The 26363-nt window shown below is 38.4% G+C and overlaps 1 protein-coding gene across 5 annotated transcripts in view; it reads left to right on the top strand.

Annotated features, from left to right (window-relative positions):
- The window catches only part of LOC101134474 (putative uncharacterized protein encoded by LINC00472), a 224624-nt gene that overhangs the window by 58074 nt on the left and 140187 nt on the right, over window positions 1-26363 (top strand). Inside the window, exons 4-6 of one of the 5 annotated variants that reach the window (XR_008680721.2) lie at window positions 13769-13852; window positions 15970-16196; window positions 17675-18047. The exons of 3 other annotated variants lie outside the window; for them this stretch is intronic. The gene's annotated coding sequence lies outside the window, so the exon portion shown is untranslated. Of the gene's footprint in view, window positions 1-13768; window positions 13853-15969; window positions 16355-17674; window positions 18048-26363 lie in introns of those variants that run through there. One more of the 5 variants, XR_010134281.1, reaches the window with a different exon arrangement.

Genomic DNA, 26363 nt, shown 5'->3' with positions numbered 1-26363 from the left:
TTCTTCAAAGTTACAATAATTAAAATGACACAGTGTTGACTCAGGTATAGACAAACACGTTAGTGAAATGGAAAAGAGAGCCTACAAATAAAATCATGTATATGATATAGATAGCTATAAACCAATAGATAAAGAATAAACTATTTGATAAATAGTACTAGGACAGTTGGTTAACTACTGGGGGAAAATGTTAGATCTTTATATTATATTGCAAAGTAAATTGTAGCTAGATTAAAGAGTTAAATATTTTCAAAAGGCCAAATAGGTGTATGTTTATGTCATCTGAAGATGGAGGAGAACCTTCCAAGCATTAGAGCAATATTTTAAAATCCACAAGAAAATGGACTAATATAAAGATAATTAGAACCTTACCTATCTAAATATGCCAAACAAAATATGAAAACACATAATTTGGGGAAAGACCTGCAAACTTAAGACACAGAGAGGATTTATTGTCATAATATCTGAGGCATACATCATTAAGATAGACTTTAGTAGAAAAATGGGAAAATAAATGCTAATTCACAAAAGAAGACATTCAAATAACTAATAAAATGCTTAAAAGTTTTAACACCAGACCTGGGCAAGATGACGGAATAGGAACAGCTCTCATCTGCAGCTCCCAGTGATATCAACACAGAGGCGGGTGATTTCTGCATTTACAACTGAGGTACCTGGCTCATCTCATTGCGACTGGTTAGACAGTGGGTACAGCCCACGGAGGGCAAGCTGAAGCAAGGTGGGGCTTTGCCTCACCCAGGGAGTGCAAGGGGTCGGGGAACTCCCTCTCCTAGCCAAGGGAAGCTGTGAGGGACTGTGCTGTGAGAAATGGTACATTCCGGCTCAGATACTTCGCTTTTCCCATGGTCTTCACAACCTGCAGATCAAGAGATTCCCTCAGGTGCCTACACCACCAGGGCCCTGGGTTTCAAGCACAAAACTGGGCGGCCATTTGGGCAGACACTGAGCTAGCTGCTGTTTGTTTTGTTTTGTTTTTTTTTCATACCCCAGTGGTGCCAGCAAGACAGAACCGTTTACCCCCCTGGAAAGGGGGCTGAAGCCAGGGAGCCAAGTGGTCTAGCTCAGCGGATCCCACCCCCACAGATCCCAGCAAGCTAAGATCCACTGGCTTGAAATTCTTGCTGCCAGCACAGCAGTCTGAAGTCGACCTGGGGTGCTGGAGCTTGGTGCAGGGAGGGGTGTCCACCATTACTGAAGCTTGAGTAGGCAGTTTTCCCCTCACAATATAAACAAAGCCTCCAGGAAGTTCGAACTGAGTGGAGCCCCCTGCAGCTCAACAAAGCTGCTGTAGCCAGACTGCCTCTCTAGATTACTCCTCTCTGGGCAGGACATCTCTGAAACAAAGGCTGCAGCCCCAGTCAGGGGCTTATAGATAAAACTCACATCTCCCTGGGACAGAGCACCTGGGGGAAGGGGCGGCTGTGGGTGCAGCTTCAACAGACTTAGATGTTTCTGCCTGCTGGCTCTGAAGAGAGCAGCAGATCTCCCAACATAGGACTCAAGCTCTGCTAAGGGACAGACTGCCTCCTCACGTGGGTCCATGACCCCCGTGCCTCCTGACTGGGAGACACCTCCCAGCAGGGGTCAACAGACACCTCATACAGGAGAGCTCTGGCTGGCATCTGGCGGGTGGCCCTCTGGGACAAAGCTTCCAGAGGAAGGACCAGGCAGCAATCTTTGCTGTTCTGCAGCCTCTGCTGGTGACATCCAGACAAACAGGGTCTGGAGCTGGCTTCCAGCAAACTCCAGCAGACCTGCAGCGGAGGGGCCTGACTGTTCGAAGGAAAACTAACAAACAGAAAGGAAGAGCATCAACATCAACAAAAGGACGTCCACACAAAAACCCTATCTGAAGGTCACCAACATCAAAGACCAAAGGTAGATAAATCCAAGAAGACGGGGAAAAACCAGTGCAAAAAGGCTGAAAATACCAAAAACCAGGACGCCTTTTCTCCTCCAAAGGATCACAACTCCTTGCCAGCAAGGGAAAAAAACTAGACAGAGAATGAGTTTGACGAATTCACAGAAGTAGGCTTCAGAAGGTGGGTAATAACGAACTCCTCTGAGCTAAAGGAGCATGTTCTAACTCAATGCAAGGAAGCTAAGAACCTTGAAAAAAGGTTAGAGGAATTGCTAACTAGAATAACCAGTTTAGAGAAGAACATAAATGACCTGATGGAGCTGAAAAAAACAGCACGAGAACTTCGTGAAGCATACACAAGTATCAATAGCCAGATTAATCAAGCAGAAGAAAGGATATCAGAGGTTGAACATGCACTTAATGAAATAAAGCGTGAAGACAAGTTTACACAAAAAAGAATGAAAAGGAATGAACAAAGCATCCAAGAAATATGGGACTTTGTGAAAAGACCAAACCTACGTTTGATTGGTGTACCTGAAAGTGACAGGGAGAATGGAACCAAGTTGGAAAACACTCTTCAAGATATTATCCAGGAGAACTTCCCCAACATAGCAAGGCAGACCAACATTCAAATTCAAGAAATACAGAAAACACCACAAAGATACTCCTCGAGAAGAGCAACCCCAAGACATAATTGTCAGATTCACCAAGGTTGAAATGAAGGAAAAAATGTTAAGGGCAGCCAGAGAGAAAGGTCTGGTTACCCAGAAAGGGAAGCCCATGAGACTAACAGCCAATCTCTCTGCAGAAACCCTACAAGCCAGAAGAGAGTGGGGGCCAATAATCAACATTCTTAAAGAAAAGAATTTTCAACCCAGAATTTCATATCCAGCCAAACTAAGCTTCATAGCAAAGAAGAAATAAAATCCTTTACAGACAAGCAAGTGCTGAGATATGTTGTTACCACCAGGCCTGCCTTACAAGAGCTGCTGAAGGAAGCACTAAATATGGAAAGGAAAAACCGGTACCAGCTACTGCAAAAACATACTGTAAAGACCATCGACACTGTGAAGAAACTGCATCAACTAACGGGCAAAATAACCAGCTAGCATCATAATGACAGGATCAAATCCACACATAACAGTATTAACCTTACATGTAAATGGGCTAAATGCCCCAATTAAAAGACACAGACTGGCAAATTGGATAGAGTCAAGACCCATTGGTGTGCTGTATTCAGGAGACCCAACTCACGTGCAGAAACACACTTAGGCTCAAAATAAAGAGATGGAGGAATATCTACCAAGCAAATGGAAGGGAAAAAAAAAAAACGGGTTGCAATCCTAGTCTCTGGTAAAACAGACTTTAAACCAACAAAGATCAAAAAAGACAACGAAGGGCATTACATAATGCTAAAGGGATCAATGCAACAAGAAGTGCTAACTCTTCTAAATATATATGCACCCAATACAGGAGCACCCAGATTCATAAAGCAAGTTCTTCGAGACCTACAAAGAGACTTAGACTCCCACACAGTAATAGTGGGAGACTTTAACACCCCACTGTCAATATTAGACAGATCAGCGAGACAGAAAATTAACAAAGATATTCAGGACTTGAACTCAGCTCTGGACCAAGCGGACCTAATAGACATCTACAGAACTCTCCACCCCAAATCAACGGAATATACATTCTTCTCAGCACCACATTGCACTTATTCTAAAATTAACCACATAATTGGAAGTAAAACACTCCTCAGCAAATGCAAAAGAATGGAAATCATAACAAACAGCCTCTCAGACCACAGTGCAATCAAATTAGAACTCAGGATTAAGAAACTCACTCAAAACCACACAACTATATGGAAACTAAACAAAGAATGACTACTGGGTACATAACGAAATTAAGGCAGAAATAAGTAAGTTCTTTGAAACCAATGAGAACAAAGACGTGATGTACCAGAATCTCTAGGACACATTTAAAGCAGTATGTAGAGGGGAATTTATAGCACTACATGCCCACAGGAGAAAGTAGGAAAGATCTAAAATCAACACCCTAACATCACAATTAAAAGAACTAGAGAAGCAAGATCAAACAAATTCAAAAGCTAGCAGAAGACAGGAAATAACTAAGATCAGAGCAGAACTGAAGGAGATAGAGACACGAAAAGCCCTTCAAAAAATTAATGAATCCAGGAGCTGGTTTTTGAAAAGATTAACAAAATAGATAGACTGCTAGCCAGACTGATTAAAGAAGAAAAGAGAAGAATCAAATAGACACAATAAAAAATGATAAAGGGGATGTCACCACTGATCCCACAGAAATACAAACTACCATCAGAGAATACTATAAACACCTCTATGCAAATAAATTAGAAAATCTAGAAGAAATGAATAAATTCTCCGACACATACATCCTCCCAAGACTAAACCAGGAAGAAGTCGAATCCCTGAATAGACCAATAACAAGTTCTGAAATTGACGCAGTAATTAATAGCCTACCAAACAAAAAGAGCCCAGAACAGGATGGATTCACAGCCGAATTTTACCAGGGGTACAAAGAGGAGCTAGTACCATTTACCAGGGATACAAAGAAGAGCTAGTAAAATTCCAAATAACAGAAAAAGAGGGATGCCTCCCTAACTCATTTTATGAGGCCAGCATCATCCTGATACCAAAACCTGGCAGAGAAAACAAAAAAAGAAAATTTTAGGTCAATATCCCTGATGAAAATTGATGTGAAAATCCTCAATAAAATTCTGGCAAAGCGAATCCAGCAGCACATTTAAAAACTTATCCACCACAATCAAGTCGTCTCCATTCCTGGGATGCAAGGGATGTGTTCAACATACGCAAATGAGTAAACATAATTCATCACATAAACAGAACCAATGACAAAAACCACATGATTATCTCAATAGATGCAGAAAAAGCCTTCGATAAAATTCAAAACCCCTTCATGCTAACAACTCTCAATAAACTAGGTGTTGATGTAACGTATCTCAAAATAATAAGAGCTATTTATGACAGACCCACAGCCGATATATTGAGTGGGCAAAAGCTGGAAGCATTCCCTTTAAAAACCGGCACAAGACAAGGATGCCCTCTCTCACCACTCCTATTCAACATAGTATTGGAAGTTCTGTCCGTGGCAGTCAGGCGAGAGAAAGAAATAAAGAGTATTCAAATAGGAAGAGAGGAAGTCAAATTGTCTCTGTTTGCAGATGACATGATTGTTATATTTAGAAAACCCCACCGTCTCAGCCCAATATCTTCTTAAGCTGATAAGCAACTTCAGCGAAGTCTCAGGATACAAAATTAATGTGCAAAAATCATTAGCATTCCTATACACCAATAATAGACAAGCACAGAGTGAAATCATGAGTGAACTCCCATTCACAATTGCTACAAAGAGAATAAAATACCTAGGAATCCAACTTACAAAGGATGTGAAGGACCTCTTCAAGGAGATCTACAAACCACTGCTCAAGGCAATAAGAGAGGACAGAAACAAATGGAAAAACATTTCGTGCTCATGGATAGGAAGAATCAATATCGTGAAAATGGCCATACTACCCAAAGTAATTTATAGATTCAGTGCTATCCCCATCAAGCTACCATTGACTGTCTTCACAGAATTAGAAAAAGCTACTTTAAATCTCACATGGAACCAAAAAAGACCCCGTATAGCCAATAGAATCCTAAGGAAAAAGAACAAAGCTGGAGGCATCACGCTACCTGACTTCAAACTATACTACAAGGCTACAGTAACCAAACAGCATGGTGCTGGTACCAAAACAGATATATAGACCAATGGAACAGAACAGAGGCCTCAGAAATAGTGCCACATATCTACAACCATCTAATCTTTGACAAACCTGACACAAACAAGCAATGGGGAAAGGATTCCCTATTTAATAAATGGTGTTGGGAAAACTGGCTAGCCATATGCAGAAAACTGAAACTGGATCCTTTCCTTACACCTTACACAAAAATTAACTCAAGATGGATTAAAGACTTAAATGTAAGACCCAAAACTATAAAAACCCTAGAAGAAAACCTAAGCAATACCATTCAAGACATAGGCATGGTCAAAGACTTCATGACTCAAACACCAAAAGCAATGGCAACAAAAGCCAAAATTGACAAATGGGATCTAATTAAACTAAAGAGCTTCTGCACAGCAAAAGAAACTATCATCAGAATGAACAGGCAACCTACAGAATGGGAGAAAATTTTTGCAATCCATCCCCCTGACAAAGGGCTAATGTCGAGAATCTACAAGGAACTTAAACAAATTTAGAAGAAAACAAAAACACTGATCAAAAAATGGGCAAAGGATATGAACAGACACTTCTCAAAAAAAGACATTTATGTAGCCAACAAACCTGAAAAAAAGCTCATCGTCACTGGTCATTAGAGAAATGCAAATCAAAGCCACAATGAGATACCATCTCACGCCACTTAGAATGGTGATCATTAAAAAGTCAGGAAACGACAGATGCTGGAGAAGATGTGGAGAAATAGGAACGCTTTTACACTGTTGGTGAGAGTGTAAATTAGTTCAACCATTGTGGAAGACAGTGTGGCAATTCCTCAAGGATCTAGAACCAAAAATACCATTTGACCCAGCAATTCCATTACTGGGTATATATACCCAAAGGATTATAAATCATTGTACTATAAAGACACATGCACACGTATGTTTATTGCAGCACTATTCACAATACCAAAGACTTGGAACCAACCCAAATTCCCATCAATGATAGACTGGGTAAAGAAAATGTGGCACGTGGAATACTATGCAGCCATAGAAAGGATGAGTTCCTGTCCTTTGCAGGGACATGGATGAAGCTGGAAACCACCATTTTCAGCAAACTAACACAGGAACAGAAACCCAAACACTGCATGCTCTCACTCATAAGTGGGAGTTGAACAATGAGAACACATGGACACAGGGAGGGGAACATCACACACTGGGGCCTGTTGGGGGCTGGGGGGCTAGGAGAGGGATAGCATTAGGAGAAATACCTAATGTAGGTGACGAGTTGATGGGTGCAGCAAACCACCATGGCACGTGTATAACTATGTAACAAACCTGCACGTTCTGCACATGTAGCCCAGAACTTAAAGTATATATATATATATATAAAAGTTTCTACACTAAGAATAATCACAAAAGTTTCCAAAATAAAAGTTCTCTAACATGTAGAGCAATCTTTTCTGATTGAAAAGTTAAGCCTTCATGAAACAGTCCATTGGCTTCACAGCCATATCAGATTGAGAATCTAAGTTGGTGTAATACATCTTTTGAGCTGCATTTTTTAAAGCTTTGGACTGTGTCAGTGAAGTATGCAATTCTATTGATCAACTATTCCAACTGGTTATCCCTGAGATTACAAAACCTTTTTCCAGAATTAATGGAGAAAAGCGTCAATTTTTGATGAAACCTTATAGGGAAGATAAATTTTAATATGCTAATTTTATGCCAGAAACAAATGAATATGTACAACTTATTATGATAAACATAACTTCTATAGGATTTGGAATTTTAAAACCTTATGGACCTTCCTGGGCCACTGGGAGTTAACAGATAAGATTTTTTGAATCATAGATTCGATGCAGGTCAAATTGGCCTTAGTTTTGCTTGCCCTAATTTCAACTAGCATGATTACCATGATGGAATCAGGGTTGGGTCAATATTCTCTGGCCTTCTGTAGGGGCACTTTAGTGTAGAAACAATCCCAAGGCAGAAGCAGTAGACTACAATTATGTTAAATTATTTTTAGGTCCATAAATAGATACATCTGCGGGTTCTATTGTTACAAAGAGTGATAAGATAAAACCTTGTTTTCAACTGCAGATTCCATGTCTATGAAGCAGGAGCTATCAGAACATGATAGTAGCATGTTTCTTCCTTCCTTGGTGCTGGGTGAGGGAATGGTGGTGTTGGTGAAAGATGAAGATTAAGAATAGGGAAATATTAGGAATAACAATAAAATCAATGTTTTTTCAAGTCTGCACTAAACTGAAATAATTTGCTTGTATACTCAACTTGTATGGAGATTAAATAAATTATTTTTCACAGTCAGGAATAAAATGGCTATCAACCCCCTCTGTTTATAAGTGTGGTTCTCAAAATCTAGGCTTAGTATGATTTATTAATGATGATATAATGAAAGCCATCTTCATATTAATTAAAAGTTAGTTTTATTAAATATAAAAAACAAACACAAGAATAGCAAGGAAACTACTAAATAAGAAGACCTCTGGGAGGAGGTAGTGGGAGCAAGGCAGAACTACTCCCAGGTATAAAAATGTGTTACAAAGCTCTTTCATTAAATGGTAAGTACTGGCACAAGAATAAACTGTCAGATAAAGGGAGTAAAATAAAACCTCCAGAAGTAGATCCAGCTACATATAAAAATTTATGACAAAAGTGGTATCTCAAAAATCACTCGGACAAAAATGCTCTGTTTACTATACAATGTGGGGACTAGTGGATAGCTGTTTGGAAAAAGATAAAGGTAGATCCATTTCTTTCATCACACCCAAGGATAAACTCCAAATGGATCAGAGATCTAAATATAAAAAGTAAAACTATACAAGTACCAAAAAGAAAAAAAACACCCCGTGAGTGAATTCCTCTGAAACCACTGTATAAGGAAAAGCTTTCTAAGTACGACTACGGTCCCATACACAATAAAAGACTGATAAATTTGACTACATAATAAAAATTTTACATGGCCTGAAAAATACCACTAAGTCAAAGACAGCTGACAAACTGGGAGAAAATAGTCACAACATATATCAAATAAAAGGTTAACTCCTTTACTTGAGAACTTTCTAAAAAAAAGGAAAAAAGATCTATAGAAATCCTATAGAAAAAGACCTGTAGAAATCCTATTGAAGGAAACAAAAAGATATAAAAATAGCCCTTGATCACGTGAAAATATGTGTAATTTTAATCACATAAAAGTGTAAATTAAAACTACATTGAAATTCCATTTTTCACCCAAAAAGTTGGCAAAAATTCAAAAGCTTGATAACACATTCTGTTGACGAGACAGTGGAGAAACAGCAATGCCATACTTGCCGATGGATAGGTGCAACTCCTCTGGAGAGGAGTTTAGCCATCTGTAAGCAACTATTTATGCCCAAATCTCAACACAGAAATCCCTCTATGAATTTATTTTAAATGTATATCTTTAATAATATGAAACTATAAAAACATAGGTATTAAGTTATTCATAGAATACTGTTTATAATTGTTGAGCATAGAAGATTGGTTGAATAAACTATGGTACATACAGAAAATGGAGTACTATACAGCTGTAAGACAGAATAAGGAGGAACACTATTTACTGTTAGGGAATGATTTCTGGGAGACTTAATTAAGGGGAAAAAAGCAAAATGCAAAAATGTATATATAGTATGCTAACTTTGTGTATAAAAGAAGGGACATTTTTAAAATTTATATAAATGCCTATTTTTACAGAAAGGAACACTGGAAGCACGAATCAGAAAACAGTTGCCTTTAGGAGTTTGGGGAAATTGGATAGAAGGAATACAGAAAGAAGTGACACATCTCTGATTATACCTTTTTTGTACAGTTTGACTTTTGAAAGCATGTTAATATTCTACATATTCCAAAAATAAAATCAATATGAATAAGAAGGAAGTTCCTTCTTTTTTTCTTTGAGACAGAGTCTCTCTCTTTTGCCCAGGCTGGAGTGCAGTGGCACGATCTCGGCTCACTGCAACCTCCACCTCCCAGGTTTAAGCAATTCTCCTGCCTTAGCCTCCCGAGTAGCTGGGACTACAGGTGTGTGCCACCATGCCCGGCTAATTTTTTGTATTTTTAGTAGAGACGGGGTTTCACCGTGTTAGCCAGGATGGTCTTGATCTCCTGACGTTGTGATCCACCCACCTCGGCCTGCCAAAGTGCTGGGATTACAGGTGTAAGCCACCGCGCCCTGCCAGAAGGAAGTTCTAAAACTGAAAGCAAACTAAAATACATGAACCTAATTATATTTCAAATAAACGCCACAGCCATACTAAAGGAAAGTAAAGGAAGGAGGAAAGACCAACTAAAGTAACTTATAAATACAGTATCTAACTATATCCCCTCATTCTTGGGGTAGGAGGGGAGGAAGAACTGCAAGCAAATCTCAAAATCTTCTTGGTAGATTTGTTACTGTAATGACACGGGCAAAGCAATTCCAAACCTACTTCAGGTATACCAAAGGGTTGTACAAATGAATAAATGTGTTGATGTGGTTGGAAGTTCTCACTGTGGAAGAAGGGACATATAAATATGGAACGATGGAAGGCAAGAATGTATACTTTGGGAGTGGATTGGAGCTGCAGTTTTGATATGAACTCATAACTTCTCAAATATGCATACATTTATGTGTGCAGATACATGCACGTGTATATTTATACATGTCTGTTTATTGATGTGCATGTGTATGCGTATGTGTGTATGTGTTTGTTTATACATATGTACCTAGATTGCCTAGCTCTCCTTACTGAGAAAGCCAAGAAGCAAAGACCAGAGTAGCCATGAGCAAACCTAACACCCAGACCATGGTCCTCTCTAAAAGGAACCAAGACTTCTAGGAGAAATGTCTGATTCCAGGGCTCAGATGGAGTGGCTTGCTCCTGAGGAAATGGGCTACCTGTGGCATCCAACATTTGTATTCCTCTTCCTTCAAATCCTAGGGAGCCAGCCATAGTTTCTTCCATGTACTATTGATATGGTTGTCAGCCAGTTTTCCTGGGCTTCCATGAAGTTTATAGTGATCCTCAGAATATTAAAGAACTTCTACCAATCCCAAATTGTCATTTATTTTTATCCTGTGTTCCTGTGAACACTTTTTTAAAGGCAATGTAAAACTTGGATCTTAATAGCCATCATAGTAAGCTTCCCTTATTTGTAATTGGTTCCACATTTCTACTCCCATATGTTTTTGTCAGACGTTATAAATCTGAAAGGTTTTCTAGAACACAAAATAAATGCCAGAAACAGAGGCAACAGCAAATTAAACAGCTTACATTGCAGAATACACTCAGTATAGCATGGATAAAAACTCATTGGTCAAGAGGATTTACAGTGTGAATTTGCTGAAGCTTATTGGCCCTACAAGCTCAGTAGCTGACAGTGCAGCTGCCCTCAGAGCATGGGGAAAAATACATCAGAAACAAATGGCACTCTAATAAATTGGCCCTCTAACATCTTCCAGATGTGAACATAACATTTTTACTACCAATAGGATTTGAGTGAAGATTATAGTTTAAATTATCAGCCACAATAGTGTGTCCCAATCCCTGGGGCAACCTACCTGAAGGAGAGTTACCTACTCACCCAGAATTGCTGCCATCCAAGGCCTTTGGCCTTTACATTTACATGGAGGCAGGTCTGAGCTCTGATCCAGACAGGCTCAACTTAGGGAAGCAGGGTCCAGGCGGTCACCAAGCAGACAGGCTATGCTTCTTCCCTTGTAGAAGAGTTAGGGCGAGGAAAAGCAACTGAAAGTTATTCTTCCCAGGGTTCAGATAAGGCATTAACTGCCTAATTTACAGGCCCAAGAAGGACCTGCACGTTATGGCAAATTTTGAGTTCTGTAGTTTTTTGTAAGTGTGAGCTCCCAACTTTCTAGCATGCACCTCTTGCTTCTGCTTCACACTGCTAAGCCATTTTTCCCTTTTTTGTATGAACTTTTATGGCTCCTTCTACAGATTAATTCTGGCATAACAGAAGAGGCTCAAATGACTGTATTATAAGATTGAGGCTCACCCAACATCAATCTTAGTTACATGAACTAGATTATTACCAGTGTTAATGTTTATTTGCTTAATTTGCTTTTCTTTGGATGAAAAGAAAATGGGAGACCGAAAGCATTATGGAGGGAAAATAGATTTTCGTCTTCTCCCTCTCTATCCTTGAACTATCTAGTACTGTACTTTCAAGTGGCTTATGGAAAGGATTAAAAGTGAAGGGTGAAAAGACAAATAGGAGCTGTTTCTATTGTTAGCCTCTGAAGTTCCATGAACAGGCTGAAAGTTCAATTGAGGTCTATGAAAAAATTAGGAGATGCCAAAAGGCCAGCAGCCAAGATTTGTGTCTTTGTGCAAGAACTGAATAGCTACCAAAAAACTAGGAAATTTTTAAAACCTTGGCAATGATGGAAAAGTCCTATGAAAAAGAGAGTGAGAAAGGGTGAAACATTTCTGAAATAATTAGATTTATGAACTCGTAAAAGAGTGTTCTCTACAGATCCTAGGCCTCTACGCATGTAGATAACTGAAATTTTAAGACTAAGAAATGACATTTTTTTTTAATGATGCTGTTAGTAATAGTGGGTGAAATGACTCAGAGCTAACTTGGATTACTTTAGTGAAGGGAAGTGACATGCATAATTATTAGTCAGAATTGAAGTTTACAACAAGCAAATATGTAAATTTGTAAGATGATTCTATTTTTAAGTTAATAACATGACATCTTAACAAGAGGATTTTTTTCTCAGTAATAAATTTCATTAATTACATTCAGAAAATACTGATTGGCCCTTCTTAATTTTCTTGTGCTTCTGAATATTTAAATTAAAAATATATCTATTTTGGTCATCTTTTTAAAAAAGATACTAGTCAACATAGTGAAAAAATTCTGGCTGTGTAAAATGAATTGAAACAAATGCCAAAAAGTAGAAATTTTTTTATAAAGTGGAATTTGAATTTTTAAGATTAAAGTGACAAAAATATGATTAAGGCAAATATGTAGGATTTTATTTACTGGTCAATTTATAAAACATGTAAATGCTTCAAAATGCTTAGTCAATGATAATTTTCTTTTTTGTAATTAGAATCTTTATCAGAAATGAATTTATTGCTGGTTATTTCTGTAAGGACGACTTTTCTGTTAAATCAAGTATCTTAACAGAAAGTTGGCTGTAATGACAGAGAAGAAACAGTAGAGGGCACTTTAGTTCTCTGACAAAATAATAGCATTTCTATAACCTTATAAAAATCAGTAAAATCGACAATGAGATTTGAACTACCTAGTGAAGGTTAAACAAAAATGTAAAGCAAGTTCCTCTGCTTGGCATAGTCTAACAAAAGATATTTCAGGTAAATTTCAACTTTTTTCCTTAAGCAATTCATAAATCAATTGGGTACCATATGAAAAACATGTTCTCAGATCTGCAAATTAGTGGATCCAACATTTCAAGAGAATTTCATTTTTAAAAATCACACAGTTATTTGGAAATTGCCTGACTTGTTGGATGCAGTTGACTTAAGTCAATAAATTCTCATTATCCAGGATTTTTAAGAGGCAAATTGAGTACTCCAAATATGTAAGAATTAGCAGTACATAATTGTATATTTCTTGGTCTTAGACATGTTTCTTATTCATAATTTCCTCTAAAATCATCTTTATCATCATTGCCATCACCATCATAATCATCATTTCAAGGCATAGTTGCCACTTTCAAGTATGTTCCACTCCATAATAACTGAATAAAACAATAAATACATGAAAAAGCAAACAATGGAAAAGACATTGCACAGTTAAATCTAAATTGTGTAGTTTAGTTTGTAAATGAACTCAGGCGAATCATTAAAATTCTCTGGGCCTCAGTTTTTACATTTCATAAATGAGATTCCATACTTGACGATGAGACTCTACAACACTGTCATCCATTCTTACTTTGTATATTATTCTGTCAAATTTGGTCATCTGTGTCCTAGCTCTCAACAGATTTATGGTGTTTCTTAACCTTTTAGAGTTTAAAGACCTACTGGAAAATCTTATAAAATATATGGAGCTTATACCCCTAAAAAATGCTGTAATGTATACCTTACTCAAAATGAGCATTCATTTCAGGAAGTTCGAGGACCTTCAGAAATCAATCCATGGGCTCCACAAGCACTGTATCAAGAGGCATTCGAGACCAGTCTGGGCTAGAGGGTGAGACCCTGTCTTTATGAAAAAAGAAAAAGAGAGAGAAAAATGAATATTTGACAGAGGCACAAATCGTACAGTTCCTACATATTTGGGGGTTATTCCTAGAAATTTCATGTGCTGTTGTTGGGTAAAGATATGCAATGAGGATGGAGAGGGAGGTAGGCCATATCCAGCAATTTTGGACTTCATGAAACAAGAGGAAGTAAACTGGAGTGTTTAAACATAAAGGTGGCCAATATGCATTTTGGACAGCAAAATCAGAAAGTAGAATGTGAAATAACTGGAGAAGAAAGACAGGAAGTGGGGAAAACATCAGTTTGTCAGCACAATAATCTGGGTTGGAAATAGTGAGAGCCTATTTTAAAACCTCTCCAACATTAAGGATGTTCCCTTTTCTAAGATAGGCCTACTTTGATTCTGTGTAAAAAATAATAAGACAAAGTTTTCAAGCACTAAGGGACACTTTGAAATTAGCCAAACGTTCTGTAATTCCTTTTGTTTTTTACTCAAGGCAACAGTTAGATGTTAGCAACCTTGCTTTTGTACCCTTTTGTCTACATAGGGTATATCAAAAGCTTAAGCAGCCTAGGAGCCACTGAGGAGATGTGGCAACTCCTCCTGAATAGGAAGATATGGAGGGCTTTGCTCACCGTGCACATCCAAGTTCAGTGACAGGTGTTCTAACTACTTTTATTACCTCCCTTGGGGCAACAAGGGTGGCAGAAATGATTGACCACTCATATTGTCATTTAAGGCTGGACCCAGGTGGAAATACCTCTCCATTCTCTAGTAGCCAGATTAAAATAAGCAAGCAAAATTTCTGGATAGGGAGGTTTATCACAGGATTTTAGTGAAAATTAAATGCAACATATATAACTTTATGTATAGATTGTCTTCTAGGAAATTTGTAGACAGATCCTGATACTGCCTTACATTACCAAGTCCATTTGTTTTCTATAAGAGAGGGAAAATATCATTAATTTGATGGCTAGGATGAGATAGAGATGTCCTCATTCTATAAAGGGAAATTTTACTAGGAGCCTCCAAAAATAAAGCCAGATATAAGGCAAGGTCAATGGAGTTGGAGAAAATAGATTAGATTTGAGCATTAGTTTGTTGAGTCCACTCGGAACTTGGCATTTAGTTAGATGTGGGAAGTGAAACTGTTGGTGGTAAACTATCTATAGAACAAAACCCACATCCCTCATTGGAAGCACGTCACGATGTGGCTCAATCCACGTTCTAGCCTCAGGTCCACCCACTGCCCACCTCATGGTCTGTGTTCAGTGGTCACCAGGCTACTAAACACACCATGTTCCTTAATGTCTGTGGGACGCAATGTCCTCTTGAATAAGAATGTCCTTCCCCACGACTGTCCCCCTCTGGTGAAATCCTATGCATCCCTAAACCTAGCCCCAAAGTCACCTTCTCTACTTAAGCCCTTGTTGACTCCCCGTCTACCTCCTGTAGGCAGAATTAACCACCTCACTCTCTGGGCCACCTCGGACTGTGTTCGTATGTATAATGCTCATCATAGTATATAGAGGTGAATATTATTCACATCCATCTTTCCCACTACACTGTGAGCTCTCAAAGAAAGGTGGTATAATTCCTTTCATACTCCAAGCTCCTAGCACAACATTGGCACATAATATGAAATAGAACAACATTTCTTAAAGAAAGAAAAGGAGAGGAATTCCAGTCAAAAGGCTGTTGTAATAATCCAGACAGAACGTCTCATACATATGAGCCTATATATAGAAGGTGGGACTGGGAATAGAAATTCAAAATTATTAAAATAGAATAGTAGATTGGATGTGTAATTAAATGTAGGGACTGAGAGAGAAGAAAAACTTGAAGACGATTCTGACCACGTTTTCTGGCCAATAAGACTGAGAGGTCATAGAGGATATTGTAAACATAGGAAGAAGAGGAAAAGGGAAAGGAAGTTAATTTCTGTTCAGACTTTTGAACTTAACATGAAGGGGGATTTTAGAAGATTGTTGTGTATTCAGAACTGAAACTAAGTTCAGGGCTTACAGCATAATCATAGAAACTATGAAGTGGATAATATTGAGGGGAAGAGAACCAATAACTGTATTTGGGGTTTTGTCTCTAAGAAATGGGGAGAAGAAGAGAAGGAAGTGAAAGGAATCTGTTGAGAGAGCAGGTGAAGTGATCCAAGAAAAGGCAGTGCCATGGGAACCAAGAAAGGAGACCAAAAGTGAAGAATGTTGAGTCTGAGCCAGAGAAGGACTGATGGAGCCATTGCCACTGCAGCCTCAGAGAGGGCAGCTTCACTAGAACAATGGCAGCAGAATGCAGATGGAGCCAGCGGGGAGAGGAGGTGAGGAGAGTGAGTGCAGCCTGCTCTCAAAAATATTAACATAACAGGGCTGAGGGATCTTGCTATACATCCTATAAATCATTTCTAGTTGTGACCCACATTGTCTTCTAATTGAATGTTGGCTTAATCAAATTTCATTAAAGTTTCAACTGCCCACAGCTACTAAGATAATTTTTGCTTTTTAAATTTAAGACATTAAAAATAGAATCTCTGTATAAGCCTGGGGTTGGGATGGAGAAATAGCTCGATGATTCATTTATCCTCTCTTTTAAAGTACATCATTTAAATCGCATTATGAATCAACTAATTTAGGGGGTTTTGTCCTAATAAGATAAACACAGAAGACCTTAAAGAGTTCTTGGGGTGCGGGGAGGAGGCACTACCATTAAATCTAGTTGGAATTGCATATGTCCAGCTGCTGTAGGGCTGGGGTCAGGGTTTAATTGTGAGCACTACATACTTGAAGCCATTATTTCTTACTTGGCTTTCTCCTCCTGTCACTGTAGATTGCAGGCTGTATTGTTTAATGTAGCAAAGGGAGAATTGAGATGTCTGCCTTCCTCGCAGTTGAGTACTTTTTATTGTCTCATCCCCTATTTATTACTGAGGAGTTCTGAACTTTAGATCATAATCAGTGAAGCTTGTGGCTCTCTTTATCCAGTGCCATGCCCAGCTCCGGGCAGGTTTATTCTATTGAATTTCAAATTGAAGACCTGTGTGTGTTAGCCAATTATATTTTAAATACATTTTCTGAACCGGTTTTAGGAAGTTTATTAAAATCCAGTTAAAAAGCAGGCTTTTCAGAGATCAAAGATATTAATTACGTAATACATCTCACTCTGTCAGTGACTTTTTAGAAACTATACTAGATAGATTTCTGCAAAAGAAGTGTTTCTCTCCCAGGGGAAGAAACAGGAGTCCCAGGTGAAAGAAGTTTGAAAGAGCTAAGAAACTTGAGGAAAGAGACTTCTGCTTCTAGTAATCACAGATGAGGCAATTCCTGCTGAAAACCAATTTTAAGAAAGCTGTAGTTTATATGTAATATATTTATTTAGACATAATTTACTTATGTATTTTGTTTATTACTTGTTTACATGTTAGCATCTCCCTGCTAGAATATAAGCTACAGGAAGGCAAGAATGTTTGTTTTGTTCAATGATATATCCCAAGCACCTGGAACTCTATCTGGTACATACCAACTGCCCCATAATTATTTGTTGCATGAATCAATAAATTATCTAAAACCTCTTAAGTCCTGGGAGCATTTCACTTTACTACCACAGGGTAGCTCTCTTTAGTGCCCCGTCCTGTCCCTGCCCCTTTACTCTCTCAGACCTCTTTGTTCTCCCACCCAGTGCACTTCTACTGCATCTCACTCCCCCAGAGAACACAACCCAAGGGAGAGTAGCCCATCTCCTGTTCCACTGTTTAGTGAAAAGAATCCTCCACTGTCTTTTGTTCATTCTGTCCCCATGCAGTGGACATGAGAGAAAGATCCCATAGCCCTCTTGGTCTTGGTTGGAACAGGAGGAAAATGAAAACTGGACATCCATCTTAGGACTTAATCCTACGGAGACCACAAGCTGGAAGAGGCACTCAATACTAGCATGGCTTCTGTGGCATTTTGATGAGTAGTATGGGATCCACACTGAAATATTAATATCTTATTGTTTTGATGATGATGATGATGTTCATTGGCCCAGGGCAAAAGGTAAAGGTTGTGTTATAAAGCTGATTTATTCAATCTCTGTGGATGTTAACTCCACCCCATCCCCTTATTGAACAATTACGATGCCTATAAATATTGTATTGAGAAAGAAAAAAAAACTAAGGCAGAAGATATCATATTACCCGCCCATATGTGACATTTTGGCTGGCCAAGCCATAATGGCCAAAGAGGAGCAACTGTCAAAATTTAAGTAGGGTTAGAAAAGAAGAGAGGAACTTGCACGTTTGCACCTACAAGGACCCTCTTTTCTCCTCTGGTAGCCATGGAAACCACTCCTTGGACCTCCTTTCAAGAGACTCTGCATGGGGAGCACAGTTGACTGACAGCTCCAATTGCTGCTCCTTCGAGTCCACCATGGCACTCATGCCCAGGCCATGTTTCCTCCAGGGTTCTCCAGGTAGAGATGGAGCAGGTGGGGTTGCCAGAGGCAGGCCATCAGGCCATCTTGACTGATGTGGGACTTCTAATGCTTCCAGGTCTCAAGGCTCACCTGCCACTTCCTGCTCCCTCCTCCTTTACCCTTCACAGGAGTTTCCTCCCCATAAATTTCTTGTGTATCTAGTCCTGTCTTGGCATCAGCTTCTTGGAGGACTTGAACTGATATGCACTCAACAGCCAGTAAATCCTGCTAATTCACAAAATCCTTGATTATCAGTACTAAAGAAAGACACTGGGGGTGAAGATGTCATCTTCTAAAAGACTTACTGGGGATCATCTACCACCAAATGTAGGTGGCAAATGCCATCTTTGATCACATAATGGAATCAATGAACGAGGTTATTGATCTGGTTCAGAGGTGACTTTAGAATGTCCCAAACCCTTTAAATATGTGTGTATTGAGTATGTGTGCAATTCTCCTTGAAGAACATTTATACCTTTCATCTCATTAATCTACAAAATTATCAGCAGTGGCAGTTAATTGTCAGTTAACTAGGTAGTTCACAAGTCACATTAACATAAAATCTGTGTTTCATGTAAATAAAAAAATAAAATGACTTATTTTATGCAATAAAATTTTTCACTCCATTTTTCACTCCAAACTAAGTGAACTTTAGTCATCCTAGGAGCTCTGCAAACTAAGCCTCTAGTACAAAAACAATCAGTACTGCATTCTTCATCTAATACTGAACTTTAAAAGAAAACTTGCTTTAATTTAAATAGCTATTAACATGAAAGAAGTAAGTAATTGAGAAATCGGTAGGTTAATTTTTCATATTAGGGAATTAAATCTCAGTAGAAGATGCTTCAACTCTTAGCCCAGACAATGCTTAAAGTTAATCCACTGGAAGATAGTGGAAAAACAAAGCACCTCTAGCAGCTGTTCTCAAGGAGAAGGTTTATGTCAGCACCGCTTACATCAACTATACTCAGAACATTTGTGTCAGCAGCATAAATGCTGGCATGTCAGCATCTCTGTTTTATACCTACCCCCCAAAATGTGCATAGTTTAATTAGACCAAATACAGAGAATGGTTTGTTTATAGCTCATCCTGGAAGTAATAGCTTCCTAAGGGAAACATTCCTGCCCCACCCTGGGGAACCATCTGATGATATTTGTCAGTGAAAAACCAACCCCTCATGGCTTGTTCCCTACAGTAAACTCTTCTCAGAAAGTAATAACTTTACTCCTGGATCTAGTAGAATATTTTTGGTGAGTTGGGACCAATAATTTGTCTGGACACCCACAGACATCTGTGCTCTACTACCAACTTCAGCTAAGCACTCTGAATTCCTCCCTGTGCAGGTTTATCTTGTTCGATGCTCAATTTCAATGTGAAAAAGAAAGCTGCAGAGAGAACTAGCAGAATAACAGAACAGCCCTATAGTCCACTGTTAGGTTAAAATAAGTGAGGCCTTCAAAGGGACAGCAGGATCCTTGGAAGGGAGAGTAGCTCCGTGAGCAGAGAATGACTTAGGGACAAATAGAGAACTCACTTCCTTTCATCCTGGAATGTTTTTTGAGTTTGTTTGGTCCTTACCTTGGTAGAAAATTCTTGCTCAGTATTCTCAATGTCTCAGTTCCTAGTAGTGAGTGATAATTTTAGGAAGCAGCTCAAGTTCATTCCTCAAAAACTAAGGGAAGAGATTTTGTTGAGTGGGGGAAGGTTAACAGTTGCATAGTGCATAGGTTGCTATCTTTTCAGTCACCAAGGGGAGAATTAAATCCAGTTAAGGTTTAGAAAATATTGAATCATTTGAAACCCTTTCTATGGAGAACAAGGTGCTAGGGATAAATGTCAGAGAAGTGTTAAAATAAGACTGTGTTAAGACTTTTGAAGAAGAAACCAGAGATCTCTCTATGACAATGACAACCAGATACTAAATTCTGATGAAACAGTCGCCACCTCCAGCTAAGTTCCTTCCTGACCACTAGCTGAGTTCCTTGTATTTCAGTTTCTACTGGCACCTTCTTTTTCTAAAAGGAGCAGTCACCTAAATCCTGAATTAAAACATTTGTTCTGAAACACACACACACACACACACAGCGATATTTGTAAAGCATTACTCTTCATTGTAGAGATATCATGGGGTAGTCAGCAAGTGTAATGTGGCCATCATAAATTCAGATCAAGTGAGGGCCCTTGTCTTGGGTTTTTGGATATTTACTAAAAAATCTTTTTACCAGGGCTCTGAAAGAGACCCAGAAAGAAAAATAGAAAGCTTAACTTGGGGCTGCAATTGTCCTCACACAGTAGCAGTTAATGCTTCTGCAAATGCCTATGGCTATAACCCCACTGACTCTTAAAAAGAAAAAAAAAGTATACAAATCTTTTTTTCCAGTTTGACCAACGTCTGTTTCACATTTTAAAGATATACTTTCATAGTCATAATTCTGGAAAAGCCAGTTATGGACATGAGGATCAGAGTAAAATATATTAGATGTCATATGTTACTTTGTTAACACAGAGTAATAATTTTTACTTGCACTGCATCTTTTTGAAAGATCACAAATTGCTTTACTGCTGTCACTACAGAGCCACTATTCAATCATTTTGAGGAATTATAAAGGACATAAAGAAATTTCTGAAGATGAAAGAAGGAAAATGCTTTTCCAATCTAATAAAAAAGGAAAAAGATGTGTCACAGGAAATTACAGATTGCTGGACCTTTATGAGTACCAGGGCAAATGATCAAACAAGCCCTTATAATACTACATAAGATATGTAGCAGTGACACAGCTTTCTGAAGAGCATCTTACTAACTAGGATTATGTGTGTGTGCTTTTTTTGAAGTGGTTTTAATGCCAATAGATTTCTGAGTCCATTGCATTGAATAAGTAACAAGGTGTCATGGACTAGGAATAAGAGACATGGATCTAGCCTTGTCTCTTCCCCACATGACTCTGAGTAAATCACTCATCCTTTTATTTCTTGGACTCTCCTTCCATAAAATCATGTAATATTTCTTACTTGTCAACATCCCTTGAACTACAGCCCTTGAGAAGTTTAGGCCTGGGGCCCCAAATCCTCAGGCTATTTGTCTCTCTATTAAATGCCATCTAGGGTGGCTGCTTGGCTTGCAGGATACCCACTGCTGAAATGCATCTCTTTCATGCAGGAGTTTTGGGATGGAAAATGGCCATACCTGTACCTCAGGATCCCACTCTTCTTTCCTCTTGTACACTGCTGATTAGTGCAGACATAGACACTTTATTCAAACTCGGTTGATCAAATTCTCTCTCCCAGGACACTGAATGGAAAGACAGAAAGACATACAATGATAGGAAATTGTCAGTCTAGAGGGTCACAAGACATTTTAAAATTGTGAAATATAATAGCATAGAGTAAAATAGATCAGAGGGCGGTAATCTCAGCATCTTTTCCCACCACTCACTGCAGTGGCTTCCTCACAGTGTGTAGGACTAGCTGGGGCCAGCAGTGCTGGTCAGAGACTCCCATAGGTCCCATTTCCTATTCCTCCTTTTTGGAATGCCCCACTCTACAACCATTCGCCCTCATGTAGGGTCAACCAGATGCCCCCAAATAGTTGAAACTCTGGCCAGTGGGGTCATCCTGGGGCCCTGTGGCTGGACCCTGGTTCCAGGAGGTGGCCTGGTGAGGGAATTACTCTTGCCGGCTGGCACAGGATTTCTTTTGCAGAATTGTATGAGATTGGGCTGCCAGAATAGTGTTGAGACACTGATTTGGGAGTGCTACACACCCTATGGGGTCCTGTCAGTGGGCATCACTAGTGGTAAGAATAAGGCTTGTTTTGTGAGACTTTCATTCATATATATAATTATGTAATTTCTATGTAAATAGTATATAGATATTTATATAAATATTTCGTATATAAAATTCTTACATAATGGAGAATTTTTATTAATATGTGTTGATATTATAAATTTATATTTATATATTAAGTTGACATACATTTCTTATTGTGAGTCATGATAAAAAATGCTGCCCTTGGTGAACCACCACCTTCACCTAAAAATAGATTAATATATGTAAAACCAGTGTGGGTAAATGGCAGTAGCAACACATAATACAATTATAGTTTAATTATCTCAATCAAATCAATAACTTACAAAAGGCAGAAATGAAGAAGAAACTTTTTTTTTTTTTTTGGTAGAGACAGTTTCACCGTGTTGCCCAGGCTGGTCTCAAACTCCTGGCCTCAAGTAATCCACCCTCCTCAGTCTCCCAAATTGCTGGGATTACAAGTGTGATCCACTGCTTCCAACCGAAGGAGAAACTTCTATACCACGATATACAATTGCCATTTATGCTGGTTTGGATTCATTCATGAGTCTAATAAACAGAATAGATGGATTCTTCCCTTGAGAACTGAGCAGAGCTAGAAACTCTAAGGTCAAAACAGGCAAGTCATAATGGTGACAGGTCACCTAAACTGCAGTTCACAACTGCATTTCTTAAACAAAGCCCAACAAATTACCATTTCAGGGCCCTTGCAGGTGTCTGAGTTTAATCATTATTGCAAAGACTTCAGAGTTTAACCTTCTCATTTCACTACCTGTACCCTATCTACTATTTCAAATTGGCTTTTTAAAATTCTTGTTATATTTGCAACAGATATATATTAAACAATTATATTTAAAATTCTGTAAAATTTGCAACAATGGAATTGTAAATTTCCATCATTTTATCATTTAAATAAGATCTTTTAATTCCATGTGAAAAATAAAATTAGTCGAGATAAGTGAACATCAAAATTTTAAACAGTTTTATATTTGCATGACTTCTAGAAATGTCAGATATAGCTTAAAATCTTTCTTAATCTAGTCAGTCAGTTGCGTTGAGAGTCAACATGTTAGCCCTGTCAGTGCCTGGTCAAGCCTGAAAGAATCAAACTCTGTGACTCAAGGCTAAAAGGAAAGTTTTAATGCTTGAAAACCTGTCGACTACCTCATGATTTTTTCCAGTTTATGGAAATCATTATAGTAGTATTCCTTCCTCTTAAAAATTCATCCATGACTTACTGTCAGATATACTTCCTTCAATTAAAGGTTATTCTTCCTCATAATGTTTCCAAATGCATACTCCTTTTTTATTTAAAAAGCCTCAAGTTATTAACAAGTATAAAAAAATAGGCTTTATCATCACATTCGTTGACAGCTAGCATCACTCTCCCTGCTGTTTTTTTTTCTTTGAGACACCACAACCTTTTTATATTCACGCTGTCTGTGCATGTTTGTGACATCTATCACCAGGAACCATACCTGCTAGGGTAAAGATATGGCACCAGAGGAGGGAGAGACATCGCCAGCCAAATCCCTTGTAGATTGTGTCAGAGTGAGTGATGATGGTGGAAGCCTGTAGAAGAACAGCAGAACCTGTGGGATCCTAAGATGCTTTATCTACATCAGAATTTGTGCAACCCTCCTGTGCTGAGCATTTTCTTGAACATTTTTCATATTCAACATAAGCCAAAATTCCATCTTTAAGCCAGATCGTTCCACATCCCAAGTTACTCAACTAAGGCTATTTTTCAATGTTTTTGTCATCTTGTTCGATGGGTACACGATGATTTGGTATTTAATTCTGAGTCCACTCGATATTTTTAGCAGAAGATCACAGTCTTTTAAGAAAGTGACATAAAGAATGGGAAAATGCAAGTATTGGCTTGTCATTGTCACTATCTTTTTTTCAGAGAAGGGAACTCTTGATATCTCTTTTGCCTTTATTCCAAATTTCTGAGCATAGCTGCAAGGTTCTTCATGATTTGTCTCACCTCCCATTATTGCTTAGTTCTGGTAGTTCTTTAAAATCTACCCTACATGTTATCCATTGCCTACCACATTCAGTTTGCAGTCACCTGCTCCAGGTGTACATGAGCAGGGAGGTGTGTGTGGCAAACAGCCATTTTTCTATGGTTTAGCATTTATTGCCACTTCAAAGTTATGCTTTTGGCATTATCTCCAAGTGATATTATATAGAGAGTCACATAAATACACTGACAGGGTATGTCATCATTCAGCTACTCATCACACAGTCTTAAACATGCACTATTGGTGGCCCATACTGCCTGGATATCTTCTTTAGGGACAGCATTTTTATGTGTGTGTGCTAGTGGTTTATATTTGTTAAATGTAGCAACTCAAAATATAATACAATTTTTATGAATTTGTTTTGACATTTCCTCAGTTTGTAATAATCTAGGACCCCCGACTGTAAGTCGTCGCAAGCTCTGTAATATTTCTTTTCTTCAACTTTTAAGTTCCAGGGTACATGTGCAGGATGTGCAGGTTCGTTACATAGGTAAATGTGTGCCATGGTGGTTTGCTGCACAGATCAGCCCATCACCTAGGTATTAAGCCCAACATCCCTTAGCTATTCTTCTTGATGCTCTCCTGTCCCCCATCCCACCACACAGGCACCAATGTGTGTTGTTCCCCACCATGTGTCCATTGTTCTTATTGTTCAGTGCCTATTTATAAGTAAGAACATGCAGTGTTTGGTTTTCTGTTCCTGTGTTAGTTTGCTAAGGATAACAGCTTCCACCTGCATCCATGCTCCTGCAAAGGACTTGACCTCGTTCCTTTTTATGGCTGCCTAGCAATCCATGGTGTATATGTACCACATTTTCTTTATCCAGTCTATCAGTGATGGACATTTGGATTAACTCCATGTCTTTGGTATTGTGAATAGTGCTGCAGTGAACATACAAGTGCATGATTTATAGAATATAGAATGATTTATATTTCCTTGGGTATATACCCAGTAATGAGATTGCTGGGTCAAATGATATTTCTGCCTCTAGGTCTTTGAGGAATCACCACACTATTTTCACAATGGTTGAACTAATTTACATTCCCACCAGCAGTGTCAAAGCATTCGTTTTTCTCTGCAACTTCACCAGCATCTGTTGTTTCTTGACATTTTAATGAGCGCCATTCTGACTGGCACTAGATGATATCTCATTGTGGTTTTGATTTACCTTTCTCTAATGACCAGTGATGTTGAGCTTTTTTTCATATGTTTTTTGGCCACATGAATGTTTTCTTTTGAGAAGTGTGTGTTCATGTCCTTTGTTAACTTTTTAATGTTTTTTTCTTGTAAATTTGTTAAGTTCCTTGTAGACTCTAGATAGTAGACCTTTTTCAGATGGATAGATAGCAAAAATTTTCTCCCATTCTGTAGGTTGTTCACTCTGATAGTTTATTTTGCTGTGTGGAAGCTCTTTAGTTTAATTAGATCCCCTTTGTCAATTTTTGCTTTTGTTGCAATTGCTTTTGGCATTTTTGTCACGAAATCTTTGCCTGTGCCTATGTCCTGAATGGTATTGCCTAGATTTTCTTCTAGGTTTTTATAGTTTTGGGTTTTACATTTAAGTCTTTAATCCATCTTGAGTTAATTTTTGTCTAAAGTGTAAGGAAGGGGTCCAGTTTGAATTTTCTGCATATGGCTAGCCAGTTATCTATCCTGCACCATTTATTAAAAAGGGAATCATTTCCCCATTGCTTGTTTTTGTCAGCTTTGTCGAAGATCATATGATTGTAGGCCTCTGGTCTCATTTCTGAGTTCTCTATTCTGTTCCATTGGTCTATATGTCAGTTTTTGTACCAGTACCATGCTGTTTTGGTTACTGTAGCCTGGTAGTATAATTTGAAGTTGGGTAGTGTGATCCCTCCAGCTTTGTTCTTTTTGCTTAGGATTGTCCTGGATATTCAGGCTTTTTTATGGTTCCATGTGAATTTAAAAATAGTTTTTTCTAATTCTGTCAAGAATGTCAATGGGTAGTTTAATGGGAATAGCATTGAATCTACACATTACCTTGGGCAGTATGGCCATTTTCACGATATTGATACTTCCTATTCATGAGCATGGAATGCTTTTCCATTTGTTTGTGTCATCTATGATTTCCTTGAGCAGTGGTTTGTAGTCCTCCTTGAAGAGGTCCTTCACTTTCCTTGTTAGCTGTATTCCTAGGTATTTTATTCTTTTTGTAGCAATTGTGAATGAGAGTTCTTTCAT

This window comes from Gorilla gorilla, chromosome 5, assembly GCF_029281585.2.
Source record: "Gorilla gorilla gorilla isolate KB3781 chromosome 5, NHGRI_mGorGor1-v2.1_pri, whole genome shotgun sequence".
In the NCBI taxonomy this organism is placed as follows: domain Eukaryota; kingdom Metazoa; phylum Chordata; class Mammalia; order Primates; family Hominidae; genus Gorilla; species Gorilla gorilla.
Note: the sequence above shows the minus strand (reverse complement) of the source record. Positions and strands in the feature narration are given on the sequence as shown.